Raw genomic sequence first — 23,187 nt, 5'->3', positions numbered from 1 at the left:
GGATGACAGACCCAACACTTGGGAAACTGACAAGGAGGCGGGTTTACAGGGGGATACCAACCCACTGTCAATCTTTCGGATTCTGACAGCGGACCCGCCTCCAAACCCGCACTCGAAGCTCTGGCAAAGTTCCGGCCAAAGAGTGCAGAGGCAAATAAACCTGGAATCATTCCTGGGACTAGGGACAGGGTCACTGGTCAAGGCTTGGAAACTAAGCAGAGCTAGGCCTGGTTAGTACTTGGTAGGGGTAACCATCAGGGAAGACCAGGTGCAGAAGGTCACAGAAGGAGCTCCGAGGAGGGGCGGTTGGTGAGAAGGTCACGGAAGGAAGAGCGGCTGGTGAGCAGGCCCGGGCGTTGGGCTGAAGATTGTCGGACAGGAGGAATGGTGGAAATGGAATGGCGGCGCGCACCGGCGCAGCGGCTTTGCTTCTCCCAGTCATGGGAGCTTGCAAGATCACATTTTGTTGTTCATGTACTTGTGCAATGACAATAAAGTTGAATTATTATTATTATCTCTCTGGATGAATGAATTTAGATGGCCCAGATGGCCTCCCTCATTTGTAATTATCTCGTAATTTGCTTCCTTTCCAGAGTCGTCAAACAAATTATACATTAATCTAGATTGCTTTTGTTGTGTATGTACCTTTAAGAGAATAACTGGTCTCAGACTGCAGTACCGGCAGTGACCACCCCTGTATAAAAGGCGCTAGAGAGCTTCTGTTGTTTTAGTTTCGTTTATGCCTTTCACCAGTAAACATCAGTTTGTTTTCTCTCCTGCTAGTCCGTGTCGCAATCATTCACGGACTTAACACTGGCGACGAGTTAGAAACGAACTTACCTGCAACTCAGCAGCAGCTCCGACGACGTTGTTGAAGGTCGGAGCCAGAAGAAAGAAGGAAAAAAAAAAAAAAATAGGCTGTTGAAACTCGAGAAACGGGCGTCGACCGTCAATCATCGATTTCAAAACTTGCAGGAGAGACTGTCCAGAGGCAGGCTGGGTTCCTCGGTCCGTGGTTTCCCAGCTAGTCGGGCTGGTGGCAGGTAGTGCTCTGATTCTTCCTGGGCTGCGGCGGGCTGAAGCTCGATCGGGTGGCCTTTCAACGGGGCCGGGCAGCGAGTCGGGAAGCAAGGAGAGAGAGAGAGGGTGGAGCATACAGGGCGCTAGAACGTACGGCGTTTCGAAGCTGGGCAGCGTTCGGACCTCAGAAGAGGGAGGGAAGTGTCCCAGAGGGTCCGCTCCACGATGGGAAAATAATGAAAGAAAAAGAATACGCGCAAGAAACCATGGAAAGCAGCGCTACCAACAGCGGGGAAGAAGGAAAAGCGCGGGAGGTGCCATTTTGTTAAATCGGAGAAGAAGGCAAAGCGCGGGAGGCGCCATTTTAGATTTGCAAGATGCCGAAGACTGGCTGTATCACTGCTTTTGATAATACATTAGAGGACTGGACCACGTATGTGGAAAGAGTCGAGGTATATTTCGAGGCAAACGATATAGCGGAGGGGAAAAAGGCATCGATATTGTTAAACTTAATGGGCGCTAGAACGTACGGCCTATTGCTGGACCTGATTACTCCAGCCAAACCGAAGGCGAAGAGTTTTAACGAAATTGTTGCTGTTCTACAGGAGCACTTAAACCCTGCACCGCTGTTGATAGCAGAAAGATTTAAATTCCACAGGAGAACTCAGCACAAAGATGAGAGCAATGCTGAGTATCTTACGGAACTACGCAAGCTATCAAAGCACTGCCAGTTCGGAGCAGGACTGGCAGATACCCTACGGGACAAATTTGTCTGTGGACTCCTGAGTGAAGGAACACAGAAGAAGTTACTCGCAGAAAAAGAGCTGACGCTAGATAAGGCTTTCAGCGTGGCAGTATCGTATGAAGCAGCAGCCAGGGGAGCTGCAGAAATTCAACAAAAACCACAGGAATACGGCACCCACGAAATGACACGGGGATTTGCAAAATGTTATCGCTGCGGCAGAACTAACCATGACCAGAAGGACTGCTGGTCCAAAGACAAAATATGCAGACAATGCAGGAAGATTGGACACATTGCACGAGTTTGTAGGTCTGGGAAGAAGACCAGCGACAACAAAAAGGCTACTAAGGAACCGTACAAGAAAGTACAAAAGATGACGGACAGTAGTTCCGAAGACCAGATGAGCGATAGTGAATCCGGAAACAGGAGACAAAGCTGTCTCAAACTTCACAATGTAATCGCAAAAGAGGATCACCGAACCATTTGGGTCACTCTCACGATAGCAGGGTCCCAAGTTAAAATGGAATTGGATACAGGATCAGCGCTAACCATCATGAATCGACGAGACTACGAGCGGCTATTTTCACACATACCCTTGAGAGAGACATCCATCGTCTTGACGACGTATACGGGGCAAAAAGTATACCACAGAGGAAAAATAAGGGTGCCTGTCGAATACAATGGCAAGAAAATACTGAAATTGTATCTCTACATACTGCCAAATGGTGGACCACTGTTATTGGGATGGGAGTGGATCAGGAAGATAAACTTAGATTGGCATTCCATTCATGCAATGACGGTGGACGGTAAAAAAGATGAAGACGTCACTCCTGGACGATTGTCAACAATCTTAGCTAACGCCAAAGAGGTATTTCAACAAGAACTGGGCATGCTTAAAGGTGTAACCGCCTCGATAAAAATAGAAGAGAATGCAGTTCCCAAGTTTTTCAAAGCGAGACCGGTACCATATGCAATTCGCCCAGCCATCGAGGCAGAGCTGGAGAATCTGGAGAAGGCGGGCGTGTTGTCTAAGGTCGACTGGAGCGAGTGGGCGACACCCATCATTCCTGTCATGAAGAAAACGTTAACCAATAAGTCCGGAGAGCCAAGGAAGATTCGCATCTGTGGGGATTTCAAGGTGACGGTGAACCCTATCCTTCGCACAGTACAATGTCCTCTTCCAAGGATAGAAGACATCTTTGCCTCGCAGTCTGGAGGGAAGCGTTTTACAAAAATTGACCTAGCACAAGCATATTTGCAGATGGAGGTTGAAGAGTCCTCTAGGAAGTATCTCACGATAAACACTCACAAAGGTCTTTACCAGTATCATCGATTGGTATTCGGAGTAGCATCGGCTCCGGCGATATGGCAAAGAGCGATGGAACAAGTCCTGCAAGGGATTCCGGGGACTCAGTGTTACTTGGACGACATCCTTGTAACAGGTGAAGATGACAGTGAACACCTTAACAACCTAGAACAGGTGCTCACTAGACTACGGGAACATGGGCTGCGAGCCAACCGCCCCAAGTGCGAATTTTTTAAGAAACAGATATCGTATTGTGGCCACGTGATTGATGAAGAGGGGTTACATAAGTCCCCTGACAAAATTGAAGCAGTTGTTAAGGCCCCAGCACCTGAAAATGTGTCGCAGCTGAGGTCATTCCTCGGGTTGGTGAATTACTATCATAAGTTTTTGCCGAATTTGTCGACAATTCTGCACCCACTGAACGTCCTGCTACGAACGGGGGTAGCATGGAAATGGAGCGATGATTGTAAGCGTGCTTTTCAGAAGAGTAAGGACTTAATCACTTCAAAGGAAATATTGGCTCACTACAACCCAGCACTGCCAATCAGGCTGGCATGTGATGCGCCTCCCTACGTCATTGGGGCAGTACTGTCACATAAATTCCTTGATGGTTCGGAGAGGCCGATAGCTTTTGCGTCACGCTCGTTAACTTCTGCCGAGCGTAACTACGCCCAGATTGACAGAGAGGCCCTCAGCCTAGTGTGGGGGGTGAAGAAGTTCAATCACTATCTGCACGGTCAAAAATTTACTCTACTAACCGATCATCAACCTCTTGTCTCCATTTTCAACCCTCAGAAGGGCGTACCGATAATGACAGCACAACGGCTGCAGAGATGGTCCCTTTTCCTAGGGGCACACCAATATGACATTGAGTACAAAGGAACTAAACAGCATGGAAATGCTGATGGATTGTCATGTCTACCGTTGCCGACGGTGGAAGAAGAAGACCTTGCAGTGGATCCAATGGAGTTATTCCACTCAACCATAGTCGAATGTCTCCCTGTGACGAATGCAAACATAGAAATGGAAACACGGAATGACCCGACACTATCACGGGTCTATGATTTAACGGTGAAGGGATGGCCAGCACATGGCGAACCACTGCTGCCAGCATTCTCGCCGAGAAGAGAACAGCTGTCAGTGTGCAGAGGAACCTTGATGTGTGGATCCAGAGTAGTAATTCCACCTAAGTTGACGGATAGAGTGCTCAATGAGCTTCATGAGGGTCATCTGGGTGGGGTAAAAATGAAGAGCTTAGCCAGAGCGTTTGTGTGGTGGCCGGGAGTTGATAGAGAAATTGAAGAGATGACCAAGAGCTGTGCAGGATGCCAGAAGGTCCAAAACGCCCCACCACAAGCTCCTCTGCATTCATGGGAGTGGCCCTCATCTCCATGGCAAAGGGTGCACATTAATTTTGCTGGTCCCTTCATGGACTCGATGTTTTTAATTGCGGTGGATGCACATTCAAAGTGGCCAGAGGTAATAAAAATGTCCTCAACCACCACGGAAAAAACTATCACAGTTTTACGAACCATATTCGCCAGGAATGGGCTGCCTGAACAGATTTGCTCTGACAATGGACCACAGTTTGTGTCTGAAGAGTTCCGGAGGTTCTTAAAGAACAATGGTGTTAAGCATTACACACCTGCCCCATATCATCCAGCCACTAATGGATTGGCCGAGAGGTTTGTCCAAACATTCAAGAAGGCTATCAAGGCAATGTGTAATGAAGATATACCCCTACAACACAAGGTGGACAACTTCTTGTTTGCCTACCGGAATGCGACACATGCGGTTACCAACCAAACTCCAGCCATGATGTTCTTCAATCGAAGACTACGTTGCCGCTTGGATTTGGTTAAGCCAAACGTCCGAAGAGATGTGGAGAACAGGCAGTTTCAGAATATGAAAGAAAGGCCGACCAGGAGTTATAAGATAGATCAACCAGTTTTGGCCCGGGACTACCGCACTGAGAAATGGCAGCCAGGAACGATTTGTACACGACAAGGACCTCTCATGTATACCGTGGACGTTGGGGAGAGCATTGTAAGACGCCATGCTGACCAGATTCTAGAGTCACTGGAAAACGTCAACTCCACACCACGATCTGATACACCTGGTAATGAAATCGACGTTCCAATTGCAGCTACCGCAGAACCGGTAATATTGGAAGCAGATGAACCAAACAACGACATTGATTCCGACTCAACATTGCCAGAAGAACCTAATACCCCAAAGAGGCGTTATCCAGACAGAATCAGGAAGCCTCCTCAAAGACTGAACTTATAATTGCTTAAACTTAACCAATGTATCTAGCAAAAGTAATTGTGATTGTAATTCATTATCATTAGTTGTTAAATGAATGTTATGTACTGTTTATCTAAAAGGGGAGGAATTGTTGTGTATGTACCTTTAAGAGAATAACTGGTCTCAGACTGCAGTACCGGCAGTGACCACCCCTGTATAAAAGGCGCTAGAGAGCCTCTGTTGTTTTAGTTTCGTTTATGCCTTTCACCAGTAAAGATCAGTTTGTTTTCTCTCCTGCTAGTCCGTGTCTCAATCATTCACGGACTTAACAGCTTTGGTATATTGTGATGAGTTGCTTTCTTTTTTTTAAATTCACTCACAGGATGTTTAATTGTCTTTTCTATCCTGGAAATGTTAGATTCATTCTCATTGACCTACAAAACAAAAATAAAAATAATACCAATCAAAATATTGTACTGGGAAGGGTTCAAACTTTATTACAAACTAAAAATGCAATTTCAAATATTGGTGACATAGTACTTTTTATTTTAATGGACCACTTCACGTAACTTTAAAGTATAGTAAACTCTTGTTTAAACGGCACTCAATCATCCGGAATACTTTAATAACCGGCAAAATAGATAACCGGTAATCTTGCTGAATCCATCCAGCACTCGTTTTGCCAAGTCCGAGTCTCCCGCGGTGGCCAAGTTAGTCAGTGGTTTTTGTTTTTGTATGTGTTAAAAATTGCCTACCTCTCCGTTATCCAGAATTTCCATCCTACTGCCGGATGAGAAAGAGTTTACTGCACCTAACAATTGGCCTTAAAACTTCTGTACAATTCCAACAATTTGTAAATTTATGGCCAGATAAAAGCTAAGAAATTATTGCTTTTATGGATCAGGCATTGTGTTCAAATAATACTCCCAGTGATCAAATCGAGGATCATAATAGTAGTAGAAAATGAGAGTGTAATAAAATAACTTAATTGAAGAAAATACATCAGAAGACGTCCTTGTGTGAGAAAAGGCAGTCGCAATATAACTGTAGCATAATTTATTGTTTTTATTTAGCATCAATAAAAATAAGGCACTCTGCAGTTGGGAATAAAACGAAAGCCAAACTCAGAGGTGGAAGCTCTGTGAATTGAATTGGTTTGGATTAAATGGTAAATTTGCAGCTATCCCTGTGACACAATTACACCAGCATGCAAAACTAAACAATGCACCTCTTTATCAAGCTTCTGCATATTTTGCGGTATTATAAGAGCACAGAGACAATAATAGGTGTCCCATCACATTTCAGAGTTGTTATGCTTCCAAAGCCTTGACAGTTTATTTTAAAAATTGTATAATATGATTTCCCTTTCTATTTACCTGCGGCATCCAGTTTCTCCAGCTGTCTAGTGGCTTTGCCTCATTAATTCAATTCTGTGATATCTACAACGCTATCTGTCATAGTGTTTAATTTTCTGATGATTTACTGGGGTTTCTTTGACATCTCGTGTCACCAGCAATCAAGTAGACCTTGTGCATCCAAATCATTGATGGGATAATAGGACTGACATGCTCAAGTTTCCTCCTGGTCTAAAGAAACTTTACATTACCTGTACATTGACATGAATAAATGGAGTTCAGAATATTAAAAATATATATATTTTTCATTTTGCTTACCAGAGGAAGGGAAGTTAGCACCAGAAGAGAGCACCTCCAAGCACTTGATGGCTGTCTTAAGAACTAAACGAATCATGTACAGGAGGACTAGGTGTGGAACAGAGCTATCTCTCCTCTGCCCCAATATTGTGCCTTCGCCCGGATCTCAGACAAGCACTCTCCAGTGTGATTTACTTCATTTTGTATGGTCTCTCTGAGTGTGAATGCTTATTTTGAGCCAATCAGTGCCCATTTTACATTGTGGACCTGTGCCAGAAATAGAGACTAGGGCCTTGAAACCATGCAGGGATCCTCCCATCACTTCAGCAGGACACTAGCAGAGCACCCTGAGAAACATTTTTAAAAATTTGTTTACGGGATGTGGGTGTCGCTGGCAAGGCCAGCATTTATTGCCCATCCCTAATTACCCTTGAGAAGGTGGTGGTGAGCCGCCTTCTTGAACCACTGCAATGGTGAAGGTGCTCCCACAGTGTTGTTAGGGAGGGAGTTCCAGGATTTTGACCCAGCGACGATGAAGGAACGGCAATATATTTACAAGTCAGGATGGTGTGTGACTTGGAGGGGAACTGGGAGGTGGTGGTGTTCCCATGCGCCTGCTGCCCTTGTCCTTCTAGCTGGTAGAGATCGCGGGTTTGGGAGGTGCTGCCTTGGTGAGTTGCTGCAGTGCATCTTGTAGATGGTACACACTGCAGCCACGGTACACCGGCGATGGGGGGAGTGAATGTTTAAGGTGGTGGATGGGGGGCCAATCAAGCGGGCTGCTTTGTCCTGGATGGTGTCTAGCTTCTTGAGTGTTGTTGGAGCTGCACTCATCCAGGCAAGTGGAGAGTATTCCATCACACTCCTGACTTGTGCCTTGTAGATGGTGGAAAGGTTTGGGGAGTCAGGTGGTGAGACACTCGCCACAGGATACCCAGCCTCTGACCTGCTCTTGTTGCTAAGTTTCTGGTCAATGGTGACCCCCAGGATGTTGATGGCGGGGGATTTGGCGATAGTAATGCCATCGAATATCAATGGTTAGACTCTCGCTTGTTGGAGATAGTCATTGCCTGACACTTCTGTGGCGCGAATGTTAGCTGCCACTTATCAGCCCAAGCCTGAATGTCATCCAAGTCTTGCTGCATGCGGGCATGGACTGCTTCATTATCTGAGAAATTGTGAATGGAACTGAACACTGTGCAGTCATCAGTGAACATCCTCACTTCTGACCCTCTGATGGAGGGAACGTCATTGATGAAGTAACTGAAGATGGTTGGGCCTAGGACACTGCCTTGAGGAACTCCTGGGGGAGGGTTTAAACTAAAATGGCAGGGGGTTGGGAACCTGAGCAGGGAGACAGAGGAAAGGGAAACAAGGATAAAAGCAAAAGATAGGAAGGAGAAAAACAAAAGTGGCAGTCAGAGAAATCAACGGTTTAAATCAAACATGGCCACAGTAAATAATAATTCTAATAGGTCTAAGAACGTTAAAAAAACAAGCCTGAAGGCTTTGTGTCTTAATGCGAGGAGCATTCAAAATAAGGTGGATGAATTAGCTGCACAAATAGAGGTAAATGAATATGATTTGATTGGGATTACGGAAACATGGCTCCAGGGTGGCCAAGGCTGGGAACTCAACATCTAGGGGTATTCAATATTCAGGAAAGATAGGCAAAAAGTAAAGGGAGGTGGGGTAGCATTGCTGGTTAAAGAGGGGATTAACACAATTGTAAGGAAGGATATTACCTCTGATGATGTGGAATCTGTATGGGTAGAACTGAGAAATACCAAAGGGCAAAAAACGTTAGTGGGAGTGGTATATAGACCTCCAAACAGTAATGCGGAGGTTGGGGATGGTATTAAAAGGGAAATTAGAGAAGCATGCAATAAGGGCACAGCAGTCATCATGGGTGACTTTAATCTTCATATAGATTGGGCCAACCAAATTAGTAACAATACTGTGGAGGAGGAATTCCTGGAGTGTTTACAGGATGGTTTCCTGGACCAATATGTCGAGGAACCAACTAGAGATCAGGCCATCTTAGACTGGGTATTATGTAATGAGAAAGGATTAATTAGCAATCTTGTTGAGTGAGGCCCCTTGGGGAGGAGCGATCATAATATGATCGAATTCTTCTTAAAATGGAGGGTGAAGTAGTTGACTCAGAGACTAAGGTCGCGAATTTAAATAAAGGAAACTACGATGGTATGAGGCATGAGTTGGCTAGGATGGATTGGGGAACGTTACTTAAAGGGTTGACGGTGGATAGGCAATGGCAAACATTTAAAGATCGCATGGATAAACTACAGCATTTGTTTATCCCTGTTTGGCATAAAAATAAAACCAAAAAGGTGACTCAACCGTGACTAACAAGGGAAATTAGGGATAGCATAAGATCAAAGGAGAGGACATATAATTTAACCAGAAAAAGCAGCAAACCTGAGGATTGGGAGCAGTTTAGGATTCAGCAAAGGAGGACAAAGGGATTAATTAAGAGGGGGGAAATAGATTATGAGAGTAAGCTAGCAGGGAGCATAAAAACTGACTAAAAGCTTCTATAGATATGTGAAGAGAAAAAGATTGGTGAAGTCAAGCGTAGGTCCCTTGAAGTCAGAATCAGGGGAATTTATAATGGGGAACAAAGAAATGGCTGACCAATTAAATACATACTTTGGTTCTGTCTTCACAAAGGAGGACACAAATAACCTCCCAGAGATGTCGGGGAACATAGGGTCTAAAGAGAGGGAGGAACTGAATGAAATCAGTATTTGTAGGGAAATGGTGTTAGGGAAATTGACAGGATTGAAGGCCAATAAATCCCCAGGGCCTGATAATCTACATCGTAGGATACTTAAGGAAGTGGCCCTAGAAATAGTAGATGCATTGCTGGTCATCTTCCAAAATTCTAAAGATTCTGGAACAGTTCCCATGGATTGGAGGATAGCTAATGTAACCCCACTATTTAAAAAAAGTGGTAGAGAGAAAATGGGGAATTATAAACCGGTAAGACTGACATCGGTAGTGGGGAAAATGCTAGAGTCCAATATAATAGATGTAATAGCAGAGCACTTGGGAAACAGTGACAGGATCGGACAAAGTCAACATGGATTTACAAAAGGTAAATCATGCTTGACTAATCTACTGGAATTTTTTGAGGATGTAACTGGTAGAATAGATAAGGAATAACCAGTGGATGGGATGTATTTGGACTTTCAGAAGGCTTTTGATAAGGTCCCGCATAAGAGATTAGTGTGCAAAGTTAAAGCACATGGGATTGGGGGTAAGGTACTGACTTGGATAGAGAACTGGTTGGCAGACAGGAAGCAAAGAGTTGGAATAAACGAGTCTTTTTCCGAGTGGCAGGCAGTGACTTGTGGGGTACTGCAGGGATCGGTGCTAGGACCCCAGCTATTCACAATATATATTAATGATCTAGACAAGGGAACTAGATGTAATATCGCCAAGTTTGCAGATGACACAAAGCTGGGTGGGCGTGTGTGCTGTGAGGAGGATACAGATAAACTCCAGTATGATTTGGATAAGTTGGATGATTGGGCAGATGCATGGCAAATGCAGTATAATGTGGATACAAGTGAGGTTATCCAGTTTCTCTGTCTCTGATGATAGATTGCAGTAACTTTCCCACTATTGATGTAAACTAAAGAATCTGCAGTTATCTAGTTTCTCCCTCCCTTCTAAATAATGGATTAACATTTGCAATATTCCAATCCAAAGGCACAATTCCTGAATCTGGAAATGATGGCTAATTCATCTGTTAGTTCCTCACCTATTTCTTTTAATACTCTGGGGTGGTAACCATCATGCCCTGGAGATTTGTCTATCTTAAGTCCCATTATTTTCCCTATGATCATATTTTTAATTTATCTGAAATCCACTAAGTTCCTCCTCGGCTTATTTTTAGGTTCCCTTGTGTTAGTATTATTTTTCCTCTTCCTGTACTATGAAAATGGATACAAGGGGATGAATTCCCTACTTTACTGCCACCCGTTAGCGCAGTGTAACGTGGAGAAAGCAGCGGCCACCGCTCTTCCACCATCTGGTGGCAGGTCCCACGGCTTCCTCGGCCAGTAAGTAGCATCGCCCTGAAAAGAAAAATGGCACCGTGGTGACATTAAGTCAGCATGTAACGTCAACTTAATGTCACCGGGGAGAAGTTCGACCCCAGTGTTAAGTTTAGCGCTGGGTCCTAAGCACACCAGGTAAACCCAGCATGCAAGCAGACTGACAGAGGCTCTGGCAGCACCTCTTAAAGGGACACACACATATTTCAGGTAAGTTTTCATTTAAGCTTTTGCACTTTTTTTTATTGAAGTGGTGGCTTGCTGCAATATATGTTAAAAGTTTTTTTCAGTGTGTAGGGAGTGCTGGTGGATGTTTTCAAGGCCTCGAATGGTAAAGGAAGGCCTCTGAGAAGACAGAAAATGTTGCAAATATTCAGCAGGTCAGGCTACATCTGGTTTTGCATCATACCACATACTTATTTGAATACATCCCACTGTTTGTCTGTCGGCCTACACTTTAACAGTTCAGCCTGGTTTACTGTTTAACAACTCTGTGAAGCTGTCAAACACTGACAATCTGACTTCTAACTTGAGCCCTTCTCCACAGACTCAGTTAGAGATCTCTCCAGACCAGAAAGCAGAGGCTGCAACTTTTGACAGCTCGCGGCCATTCTGCTTTCTGTGCCGGTGGGCTGAGGGACTCCCGAGACCTGAAGGAAGGAAGCCTGCAGGAGAAAGTAAAGGTAAGTAAAACTTATTAAAACACTTTGGGCTAGATTTTCAGTTGCTTGCGCCAGCAGTTAGCGCCTTAAGAGAAGTGATTTTCGGGCGCTATGCGTGTAGCGCCCGGGCGCAGTGCAGTTTGCGCCCCGCCCCAAATTAAGTTGCCCGTTAGCGCCGGCGCAAAGTTTAGCGGCCGCCCGGATGCGCGCGCAGAAAATGACATCACATCCTCGTGCAACGCCCTTTGGCCGCCCCGAATCCAAACTTCAGTCAGACCGCCCCATTGTGCGGCTGGCGTCCAGAGCGTTTGTAAAATGGAACGCACCACACCCTGGGGAGCGCAAATTAAAGGGCGCTCCTCCTGCACTATAAAACGCACTCTGCATGTGTTGTGTGGAAGGCTCCAGTGTGTTGTTGTGAACGGTGTATTTATGTTTCCGGCCACCTCCTCCTCCTCCTCCTCCTCCTCCTCCTCATCATCATCATCATCATCATCATCATCATCCGACTTGTTGCTCCCACCCTTGACCTTTCCCCCCCAGACTCTGCCTTTGAAAAAAACACATGCACCCTTCCCCTTTAAGAGCTCACTGGCACCAGAGTGTCTGCCGTGCGCTGCGCCTGAGCTCGGGTGTTGCGCTCTGCACCGCCAGCTTAGCGCCTAAAGATAGTAGTGGAACACCTCTTTTAGCGCTCCACCAACCTCTTAGGGCGAAGCCACTGAATTTCCGGCAACGGGGCGCTACTTTGGGGCGGGCGCTAACTTCGGGCGGGCGCTAAGGTTAGCGCCCCAAAACTGTCTATACTGAAAATCTAGCCCTATACACTTACCTCACACACGTACCTCTGCACACATGCACCCATCACTCACCTGAACACCGGACATCTCGACCCCTCCAAGCCCTTCAGCCCGACGGTCCGCCTCGCTAACTTGGCATGGTTCGGAGCCGTCGGGCAGCCCACACTTCAGGGCTAAAAATAGGGATTAGGCAAAAAACTGCCTGTTAACTACCTGTTAACAGGCAGTTAATTGGCACTAATCGCCTTCCCGCCTCGGGGAGGTGGCTCCCAGCATGTGTCGGGTACCTGCCTCCTGGGAAACGGGCATGGAGGCGTGTTGGGGGAGGGAAGGGATCGTGCTCCCCGATTCTGCAATTTTCCCCACACTCCCGCCTCCAAACCCGCCTCCACGGGGTTTGGAAATTCGAGCCCTTAAACTTTAAATATTTTAATTTCTTCCGGCTTAAGCAGAGACAAACCAGCGAGCTCTCCGAGTCACAAACAGTATAAACACAGGGGCCTGTGAGTGCAGCCAGCACTGAGCAACCAGCACTAAGTGACCAGCACTGAGCAACAAGCACTGAGCGACAAGCACTGAGCAACGAGCACTGAGCAATGAGCATTGAGCAACAAGCACTGAGCGACAAGCACTGAGCAACGAGCGCTGAGCAACAAGCACTGAGCAACGAGTACTGAGCAACAAGCACTGAGTGACGAGCACTGAGCAACGAGCACTGAGCGACAAGCACTGAGCAACGAGCATTGAGCAACAAGCACTGAGCAACAAGCACTGAGCACTGAGTACTGAGCAACAAGCACTGAGCGACAAGCACTGAGCAACGAGCGCTGAGCAACAAGCACTGAGCAACGAGTACTGAGCAACAAGCACTGAGTGACGAGCACTGAGCAACGAGCACTGAGCGACAAGCACTGAGCAACGAGCATTGAGCAACAAGCACTGAGCAACAAGCACTGAGCACCGAGTACTGAGCAACAAGCACTGAGCGATGAGCACTGAGCAACGAGCAGTGCGACCAGCACTGAGCGACCAGCACTGGGCGACCAGCACTGAGCCACGAGCACTGAGCCACGAGCACTGAGTGATGACGAGCACTGAGCAACAAGCACTGAGTGATGAGCACTGAGCAACGAGCACAGAGTGAACGACTGGGGGTCTGGTAAGAACATAAGAAATAGGAGCAGGAATAGGCCACTTGGCCCCTCGAGCCTGCTCCGCCATTCAATGAGATCATGGCTGATCTTGAGCTCAAAGCAACTTCCCCGCCCGCTCCCCATAACCCTTCACTCCCTTATCTTGCAAAAAATGTCTATCGCCACCTTAAATGTATTTAATGACCCAGCCTCCACGGCTCTCTGGGGCAGAGAATTACACAGATTCACGACCCTCTGAGAGAAGAAATTCCTCCTCATCTCAGTTCTAAAAGGGTGACCCTTTATTCTAAAACTATGCCCCCAAGTTCTAGATTTCCCCACGAGGGGAAACACCCTCTCTGTATTTACCTTGTTGAGCCTCCTCAGTATATTATATGTTTAAATAAGATCCCCTCTCATTCTTCTAAATCCCCGTGAGTATAGGCCCAACCTCCTCAACCTTTCCTCATAAGTCAACCCCCTCATCTCTGGAATTAACCTAGTGAATCGTCTCTGAACTGCCTCCAATGCAGGTATATCCTTCCTTAAATAAGGAGACCAAAACTGTACGCAGTACTCAAGGCGTGGTCTCACCATTACCCTGTACAGTTGTAGCAGGACTCCCCTGCTTTTATACTCCAACCCCCTTTAAAATAAAGGCCAACATTCCATTTGCCTTTTTGATTACTTGCTGTACCTGCATGTTAACATTTTGTGTTTCATGCACAAGGACCCCCAGGTCCCTCTGAACTGTAGCACTTTTAATCTCTCTCCATTTAAATAATAATTTGATTTTTTATTTTTCCTGCCAAAGTGGATAACCTCGCACTTTCCCACATTATACTCCATCTGCCAAATGTTTGCCCACTCACCTAGCCTGTCTATATTCCTTTGCAGGTTCTTTGAGTCCTCTGCACAACTTGCTTTCCCACCCATCTTTGTATCATCCTCAAACTTGGCTACATTACACTCGGTCCCTTCATCCAAGTCATTAATGTAGATTGTAAATAGTTGAAGCCCCAGCACCGATCCCTGTGGCACCCCACTAGTTACCGTTTTCCAAATGGAAAATGACACATTTATCCTGACTCTCTTCTTTCTGTTAGTTAGCCAATTCTCTATCCGTGCTAATATATTACCCCCAATTCCGTGAGCTCTTATCTTATGCAGTAACCTTTTATGTGGCTCCTTATTGAATGCCTTCTGGAAATCCAAATACACCACATCCACTGGTTCACCTTTGTCCACCCTGCTCGTTACCTCCTCAAAGAACCCCAGCAAGTTTGTTAAACATGATTTCCCTTTCATAAAACCATGCTGGCTCTGCTTGACTGCATTATGATTTTCCAAATGTCCTGCTACTGCTTCCTTAATGAAGCACTCCAGCATTTTCCCAATGACAGATCTTAGGCTAACTGGTCTATAGTTTCCTGCTTTCTGTCTCCCTCCTTTCTTAAATAGGGGTGTTACATTTGCAGTTTTCCAATCCGTTGGGACCTCTCCAGAGTCCAGGGAATTTTGGTATATTGCAACCAATGCATCCACTATCTCTGCAGCCACTTCTTTTAAGACCCTGGGATGCAGGCCATCTGGTCCAGGGGACTTGTCATCATTTATTTTACCAAGTACTATTTCCTTAGTGATAGTGATTGTCTTTAGTTCCCCCCTCCCTGTGGCCCCTTGATTATCCATTATTGGGATGTTAGTGTCTTCTACCGTGAAGACAGATACAAAATATTTGTTCAGAGTCTCTGCCATTTCCCCATTCCCCATTATTAATTCCCCAGTCTCATCCTCTAAGGGACCAACATTTACTTTAGCTACCCTCTTCCTTTTTATATACCTGTAGAAGCTCTTACTTTCTGTTTTAATATTTCTTGCCAGTTTACTCTCATAATTCAACTTCTCTCTCTTTATTATTTTTTTAGTCATCCTTTGCTGGTTTTTAAAAATGTCCCAATCCTTTGGTCTCCCACCAATCTTGGCAACATTGTATGCCTTCGTTTTTAATTTGATACCATCCTTTACTTCCTTAGTTAGCCTCCATTATTTGTTGATTTATAATCTGTCCAACAGTATTGCTACTGTTCGGGGGTCTGTAGACTACGCCCACCAGAGACTTTTTCTCTTTATTATTTTTATCCCCACCCAAACCGATTCTACATCTTGATTATTCTGAGCCAATATCACTTCTCACCACTGCACTGATCCCATCCTTTACCAACAAAGCCACCCCACCTCCCTTTCCTTTCTGTCTATCCTTCTGAATTGTCAGATACCCTGGAATATTCAGTTCCCAGCCCTGGTCACCTTGCAACCACATCTCTGTAATGGTGATCAGATCATACACATTTGTACCTATTTGTGCCATCAACTCATCTATCTTGTTACGAATGCTGCGTGCATTCAGATATAGAGCATTTAACTTTGTCTTTTTACCATTCCTCCTTGTTTTGGCCCCATTTTCTGTTGCACTCTTATTTTTAAACATTCTGTCCCTTCCTGTCACACTCTGGTTATTATTTCCCCCATCTCTATCCTGCTCTATTGCTTTCTCATTTCTCACTGACTTTTTAAATTCCCGCTCACCTGGATCCTCCCCCCCCCCCCACTATTTAGTTTAAAGCCCTCTCTACAGCCCTAGTTATTCGATTTGCCAGGACTCTAGCCCCAGCATGGTTCAAGTGAAGCCCGTCCAAACGGAACAGCTCCCTCTTATCCCAGTACTGCTGCCAGTGCCCCACGAATCGAAACCCATTTCTCCCACATCGGTCTTTGAGCCACTCGTTCATTTCTCTGATCTTATTTACCCTATGCAAATTTGCTCGTGGCTCAGGTAGTAATCCAGAGGTTATTACCTTTGTGGTTCTGCTTTTTAATTTAGCCCCTAGCTGCTCATACTCTCTCAGCAGAACCTCTTTCTTTGTCCTACCTATGTCATTGGTACCTACATGGACCACAACAACTGGATCCTCCCCCTCCCACTCCAAGTTCCTCTCCAGCCCAGAGGAGATGTCCTTAACCCTGGCACCGGGCAGGCAACACAGCCTTCGGGATTCACGCTCTCGGCTGCAGTGTCTATCCCCCTAACTATACTGTCCCCTATCACTACAACATTTCTTTTTACTCCCCCCACTTGAATGGCTCCCTGTACCACGGGGCTGTGGTCAGATTGCTCATCCTCCCTGCAGTCCCTACCCTCGTCCACACAGGGAGCAAGAATCTCGTACCTGTTGGACAAGGCCAAGAGCTGAGGCTCCTCCTTCAATACCTGCCTTGCTTGTAGTCACACCCTCCTGTCCCTGACCATGGGCCAAATGGAAGTAATTAATCTAGTGGGTGTGACTGCCTCCTGTAACTTAGTGTCCAGGTAATGCTCCCCCTCCCTAATGTGTCGCAGTTTCTGAATCTCGGACTCCAGCTCATCAACTCTGTGCTGAAGTTCCTCGAGCAGCCAACATTTGCTGCAGACGTGGTCGCCTTGGACCTCAATGGTGTCCACCAACTCCCACATGCAACAACAACACATTGCCTTGTCTCCCATCTCAATTAATTAATTTAGTTTTAAAATTTGGAACACATATATCTTTTAATCTACACCAAGGCACTTAAACTTAGATGCCCAAATTTGGAAAAAAAGCGAGAAATATAGAAATACTCACCAACCAATCACTTACCTGCTTTCTGGTGAAGTCACACTTCGATTACTTTTTACTTCTTTACACTCACCGGTCCATTATAGCCGCTCACCTGGGCTCCCGCTCACCTGAACTCTCGCTCACCTGGGCTCCCGCTCTCCTGGGCTCCCACTCACCTGAGCTCCCGCTCACCTGAACTCTTGCTCTCCTGGGCTCCCGCTCACCTGAACTTTCACTCTCCTGGGCTCCTGCTGCTTTAGTAGCACCGATCTCTTGCTCTCTCCTGGGCTCCCGCTGCTTTAGTAGCTCCAAACTCTCGCTCTCCTGGGCTCCCGCTGCTTTAGTAGCTCCAAACTCTCACTCTCCTGGGCTCCCGCTGTTTTTGTAGCTCCGAACTCTCACTCTCCTGGGCTCCCACTGTTTTAGTAGCTCCGAACTCTCACTCTCCTGGGCTCCCACTATTTAAGTAGCTCCGAACTCACTCTCTCCTGGGCTCCCGCTGTTTTTGTAGCTCCGAACTACATGGGAGTTCGGTAAGTGTGGTAGTTCAGTGAAGTGGAGGAAGGAGGTGCTGCTTTTCCTAACTTCTCCCGCAGAGTGGCGGCGGACCTGAGCAGGAGCAGACCGAGGCCCGAGAGCGGGGAGCAGACCAAGGCCCAAGAGTGAGGATAAAAACAGCAGCAGACCCCTGCATCAACAGGAGAAAACAGCAGTGTGACATCACAGGTAAGGCAGATAAGTGGTAGTGACTGTGGGCTAAGTTTTAAGTTAACATATAGCATATAACTAAATTTTAAAAACTAAACTTAATTTAATTAATTTAATAAACTAAATGAGGTAAATGGTTTGATTAATGCTAAACGAATTAATTAAATAAATAAAATAATGGGAGTGATGCGCTATCAATTACTCATAAAAGACTGAGAGTTAAGAGAGTAACTAAAGGCTTTTATTAACAAAAGAATGAAGGTCTGCCTCGAGTGGTCGACCGGTCCAGAAATACAAAGGGCTGGGGAGCAGTCACCTTTATACTAGGACTTGTGGGAGGAGTCAGCCGAGGCATGTCCAGGCATGTACACAGTGGAATACAAACAGTGGTTTACCACAGGGAGAACAGGAGATGTGTTGCTGCTGCAATATGTGAGAGCTTGTGGACATTTTTGTCCAGGGTGACTACATCTGTGATAAGTGTCTGCGGCTCGAGGAACTTCGGCTCCGAGTTGAGGAGCTGGAGTCTGAGCTGCAGACATTGCGAGACACCAGGGAGGGAGAAAGTTACCTGGACCTTTTGCTCCAGGAGGCAGCCACACCCCTTAGATTAAATACTTTAGAATTGACACGTGGTCAGGGACAGGAGGGTGTGACTGCGAGTGAGGCAGGTACGGGGATCCAGGAGGTAGTATTGCAGGAGCCTCAGTCCCTGCACTTGTCCAATAGATTCGAGGTTCTTGCAACCCTTGTGGACAAGTGCGGGGACTGTGGGGAGGACGAGCAAACTGACCATGGCACCGTGGTACAGCAAGCCATTCAAGTGGGGGGAGTAAAAAGGGAGGTGATTGTAGTAGGCGACTGTATAGTTAGGGGGATAGACACTATTCTCTACATCCAGGAGCGTGAGTGCCGAAGGCTATATTGCCTACCCAGTGCCAGGGTAAAAGACATTTCCTCCAGGCTGGAGAAGAACTTGGAGTGGGAGGGGGAAGATCCAGTTGTTGTGGTCCACGTAGGCATCAACGACATAGGTAGGACAAAGAAAGAGGTTCTGCTGAGAGACTTTCAGCAGCTAGGGACTAAATTAAAAAGTAGAACCACAAAGGTCATAATCTCTGGCTTATTACCGGAGCCACAGGCAATTTGGCATAGGGTCAATAGGATCAGGGAGATGAATGCGTGGCTCAAAGATTGGTGTGGGAGAAGTGGGTTTCGATTCGTGGGGCACTGGCACCAGTACTGGGGAAAGAGAGAGCTGTTCCGTTGGGACGGACTCCACCTGAACCATGCTGGGACCAGAGTTCTAACGAATTGAATAATGAGGGAGGTAGATAGGGCTTTAAACTAAATAGAGGGGGGGGGTCCCGGTGGAGAGAAATCTAGAATGCTAAAAACAAAAGACAAGGAAGCAGTGCAGGAAAGTGATTGGGGTAAGGATAACCAGATTGTGTCAGGAAGGGACAGAGCGTACAAACAAAGGAGTGCACTAACAAATAGGGTCCGGGTAAGAGAAAATGGTAATAAGACAAATAGGGCCATGGTACAAAAAAATGTTAAGATGTCTAAAAATGTTAAAAAGACAAGTCTAAAGGCACTGTATCTGAATACAAGAAGCATTCGTAATAAGGTAGATGAATTAACAGTGCAAATAGATGTAAACGGATATGATATAATTGCGATTACGGAGACATGGCTGCAGGGTGACCAAGGCTGGGAGCTGAATATCCAAGGATATTCGATGTTTAGGAAGGACAGGCAAAAAGGAAAAGGAGGTGGGGTGGTGTTAGTAAAGGATGAAATCAGAGCAATTGTGAGAAAGGATATTGGCTCAGAAAATCAAGATGTAGAATCAGTCTGGGTGGAGCCAAGAAGCACCAAGGGGCAGAAAACATTGGTGGGAGTTGTCTATAGGCCTCCAAACAGTAGCGGTAATGTAGGGGACGGCATCAAACAGGAAATTAGAGATGCATGTAACAAGGGTACTACAGTAATCATGGGTGACTTTAATCTACATATAGACTGGCCAAACCAAATTAGCAATAATACTGTGGAGGATGAATTCCTGGAGTGTGTACGAGATGGTTTTCTAGACCAGTACATTGAGGAGCCAACTAGGGAACAGGCTATCCTAGATTGGGTATTGTGCAATGAGAAGGGGTTAATTAATAATCTTGTTGTGCGGGGTCCTTTAGGGAAGAGTGACCATAACATGATAGAATTCTTCATTAAGATGGAAAGTGAAGAATTCCAATCTGAAACTAGGGTCCTAAATCTAAACAAAGGAAACTACGAAGGTATGAGGAGGAAGTTGGCTATGATAGATTGGGGAGCTTCATTAAAAGGCTTGACGGTGGCTCGGCAATGGCTAACATTTAAGGAACGAATGCATGAATTGCAACAGTTATACATTCCTTTCTGGCACAAAAACACAAAAGAAAAAGTGGCCCAACCACAGCTAACAAAAGAAATTAAGGATAGTATTAGATCCAAAGAGGAGCCATATAATGTTGCGAGGAAACGTAGCAAGCCTGAGGATTGGGAACAGTTTAGAATTCGGCAAAAAAGGACCAAGAGATTGATTGGGAGGGGAAAAATAAAGTATGAGAGTAAACTTGCAAGAAACATAAAAGCGGACTGTAAAAGCTTATGCAACTATGTAAAAAGAGAAAGATTAGTGAAGACAAATGTAGGTCCCTTACAGTCAGAAACGGGAGAATTTATAATGGGGAACAAGGAAATGGCAGAGCAATTACACAAATACTTTGGTTCTGTCTTCATGGAAGAGGACACAAATAACTTCCTAGAAATGCTAGGGAACCAAGGGTCTAATGAGAAGGAGGAATTAAAGGAAATTAGTATTAGTAAAAAAATAGTGCTGGAGAAATTAATGGGACTGAAAGCTGATCAATCCCCAGGGTCTGATAATCTGCATCCCAGAGTACTAAAAGAGGTAGCCATGGAAATAGTGGATGCATTGGTTGTCATCTTCCAAAATTCTATAGATTATGGGACAGTTCCTGCAGATTGGAGGGTGGCAAATGTAACCCCACTATTTAAAAAAGGAGGGAGAGAGAAAACAGGGAACTACAGATCGGTTAGCCTAACATCAGTAGTAGGGAAAATGCTAGAGTCTGTTATAAAGGATGTGATAACAGGACACTTAGAAAATATCAACGGGATTAGACAAAGTCAACATGGATTTATGAAAGGGAAATCATGTTTGACAAACCTACTGGAGTTTTTTGAGAATGTAACTGGTAGAATAGATAAGGGAGAACTAGTGGATGTGGCGGATTTGGATTTTCAGAAGGCCTTTGATAAAGTCCCACATAAGAGGTTAGTGTGCAAAATTAAAACACATGGGATTGGGGGTAATATACTGGCATGGATTGAAAATTGGTTAAGAGACAGGAAACAGAGAGTAGGAATAAATGGGTCTTTTTCAGGGTGGCAGGCGGTGACTAATGGGGTACCGCAAGGATCAGTGCTTGGGCCCCAGCTATTCACAATATATATCAATGATTTGGATGAGGGAACCAAATGTAATATTTCTAACTTTGCTGATGACATGAAACTAGGTGGGATTGTGAGTTGTGAGGAGGATGCAAAGAGATTTCAAAGTTATTTAGTCAAGTTGAGTGAGTGGACAAATACATGGCAGATGCAGTATAATGTGGATAAATGTGAAGTTATCCACTTCGGTAGGAAAAACAGAAAGGCAGAGTATTATTTAAGTGGTGATAGATTGGGAAATGATGTACAGAGAGACTTGGGTGTCCTTGTACACCAGTCACTGAAAGCAAACATGCAGGTGCAGCAAGCAGTTAGGAAGACAAATGGTATGTTTGCCTTCATTGCAAGAGGATTTGAGTACAGGAGCAAGGATGTCTTATGACAGTTATACAGGGCCTTGGTGAGACCACACCTGGAGTATTGTGTGCAGTTTTGGTCTCCTTACCTAAGAAAGAATATACTTGCCATAGAAGGAGTGCAGCGAAGGTTCACCAGACTGATTCCTGGCACAGCAGGACTGTTGTATGAGGAGAGATTGGGACAAGTAGGCTTGTATTCACTAGAGTTTAGAAGAATGAGAGGGGATCTCATTGAAACGTATAAAATTCTGACAGGGCTAGACAGACTGGATACAGGGAGGATGTTTCCCCTGGCTGGGGGGTCTAGAATGCAGGGTCATAGTCTCAGGATAAGGGGTGGGACATTTAGGACTGAGATGAGGAGAAATTTCTTCACTCAGAGGGTGGTGAGCCTGTGGAATTCTCTACCACAGAAGGCTGTGGAGGCCAAGTCACTGAATATATTTAAGAAGGAGATAGATAGATTTCTAGACACAAAAGGCATCAAGGGGTATGCGGAGAGAGCGGGAATATGGTATTGAGATAGAGGGCTGGATTTTCGTTCAGAAGTCGGGAAGGAGGCGGAACTACAACTTTCGGGTAGTAGTCCCGCCTCCATTGAGATGCGGCCAATCCACGCGATTTTCACTTGATTAACCTTGTTGAGCCCGCCCAGCGGGCTCAGCAGGCCAATTAAGGGCCACCCAGCAACAGGTGATGTCACAGACTGAAATTTCATCTGTCAAGACCTTTTGACAGATGAAATATCAGTGTTTCACAGCTGTTTGAAGCTGTCAAACACTGACAGTCTTACTTCTAACCTGAGTCCTTCTACGCAGACTCAGTTAGAAGTCTCACCGGCAATGAAAGCTGAAGGCTGTCACTTTTGACAGATCGCAGCCATTCTGCTTTCAGTGCCGGCTGAATGATGGACTCCCGAAGCCTAGAGGAAGAAAGGCTGTAAAGGTAAGTACAGGTAATTTAAACTTCTTTACATACTTTAGACACACCAAACACACTTACCTTTGCACTCATGCACCCATCACTCACCTGAACACCGACATCTCGACCCCTTCAAGTCCTTCAACCCGATGGCCCGACTCCTCTAACCTGGTGTGGTTTGGAGCCATCGGGAATCCCACACGACACCCTTCAAAATAGGGATTAGGCTAAAAACTGCCTGTTAACTACCTGTTAACAGGCAGTTAATTGGCACTAATCCCTTCCCGCCTCGGGTCGGTGGGTCCCAGTGCGGGGCGGGTACCCGCCTCCTTTGAAACTTACATGGAGGTGGGTTTTGGGCGGGATGGTGTCGGGACCCCCCGAATTCGGGATTTTAGCCC

The sequence above is a fragment of the Somniosus microcephalus genome, chromosome 9, assembly GCF_052327205.1.
Source record: "Somniosus microcephalus isolate GS21.2 chromosome 9, FLI_Smic_1.0, whole genome shotgun sequence".
Classification (NCBI taxonomy): domain Eukaryota; kingdom Metazoa; phylum Chordata; class Chondrichthyes; order Squaliformes; family Somniosidae; genus Somniosus; species Somniosus microcephalus.
Note: the sequence above shows the minus strand (reverse complement) of the source record.